General features: G+C 38.2%; 1 non-coding gene across 1 annotated transcript; it reads left to right on the top strand.

Annotated features, from left to right (window-relative positions):
- The first annotated feature begins 1,092 nt into the window (after nt 1-1,092).
- Nucleotides 1,093-1,164, top strand: TRNAQ-UUG (transfer RNA glutamine (anticodon UUG)). Its single transcript has one exon. It is a non-coding gene; the product is annotated as a tRNA-Gln (tRNA).
- Nucleotides 1,165-1,424: the final 260 nt, after the last annotated feature.

Genomic DNA, 1,424 nt, shown 5'->3' with positions numbered 1-1,424 from the left:
TTCACTACAAGTGATAATAAACCTAGGCTATACAGCAACCAGGAACGTCCATATTTGTCTAACTTCTCACATGTCTGTGTCATCTGTCTGCAAACATGTCGACCATTACCATGAGGGCAATTGCGGCTTTTGATTTTGAATATCACACGTTTCCTCTCTGCCGTGAGATCTTCATACTTAAATAAAATGGTGGGCCGTAAGAAATATATGTCCATCGAAGGTCAACTATATGGCTCAGTTCCATCATCAGTTTCTAAGAAAACTGAAAAGGTGAGGTCCCACCGATATTCGAACTCGGATTGCTGGATTTAGAGTCCAGAGTGCTAACCCTTACATCATGGGACCTGATAAGAACAGATGTGATTTCATCTAAATGTTTTACATATAATCAACCAGAGGCCATTCCTCCCTCCCTGCCTGCAGGGTTCAAGGTTTTCTAGAAGGTTCTCGTAGATTCTGGGTAGGAACTGCCATTGAGAGGACGTAGTTATACGTATCATTAATGATATTGTTGTTGACATTCTGATTTAGAAAGATAGATAGATAGATAGATAGATAGATAGATAGGTAAAAAACAGATATTAGATAGATCGATAGATACGTAAGGCTGTATATGTCTATTTTCAGAGAAATCAGTGATATCTGCGTTATTCTGCAAGAAATACATGTACATGGATGTAGTTATGTTATGGGTTAGGTATAAGACCAGTCGTGTTGAGATTGTAGTGAATGTGATCATTGACTTCAACCTTAATGGTGTAGTGAAGATAAAGTTGTAGTGAAGATAGATCTTGAAGTGACTCATAAGGTTGTTGTGAGTACAAGGATGCATCGTAAATGAGTACTTCCTACCTGAAAGTCAACAATTACAAAATTGATCAAGTATAACAACATCCTCGGACAACCAACTACAAACACCAACCATAGAGTGAACCTGACTGTCACCTAACGACGACCTCTCAAAGGTAATGATCTTACCAGAATCTTCGAGAACCTTCTAGAAAACCTTGAACCCTGCAGGCAGGGAGGGAGGAATGGCCTCTGGTTGATTATATGTAAAACATTTAGATGAAATCACATCTTTTCTTATCAGGTCCCATGGTGTAAGGGTAAGCACTCTGGACTTTGGATCCAGCAATCCGAGTTCGAATCTCGGTGGGACCTCATCTTTTCAGTTTTCTTCGATACTGATGATGGCCGCATTATTCTGTACGTTATATATACATTCATATATATACATAAATATGCATTTATAAACATATATATGGAATAATATGATTTTATCAATAGCCGGAGACCATTCCTCCCTCCTTGCCTACAGAGTTCATAGTTTTCTTGAAGGTTCTAGAAGATTCTGGTGAGATAATTGCCATTGAGAGGACGTTGTTATACTTCATATATCAATGATTTTATTATTGTTGACT

The sequence above is a fragment of the Panulirus ornatus genome, chromosome 42, assembly GCF_036320965.1.
Source record: "Panulirus ornatus isolate Po-2019 chromosome 42, ASM3632096v1, whole genome shotgun sequence".
Lineage (NCBI taxonomy): Eukaryota > Metazoa > Arthropoda > Malacostraca > Decapoda > Palinuridae > Panulirus > Panulirus ornatus.
This window is presented reverse-complemented; position numbering and strand designations above follow the sequence as displayed.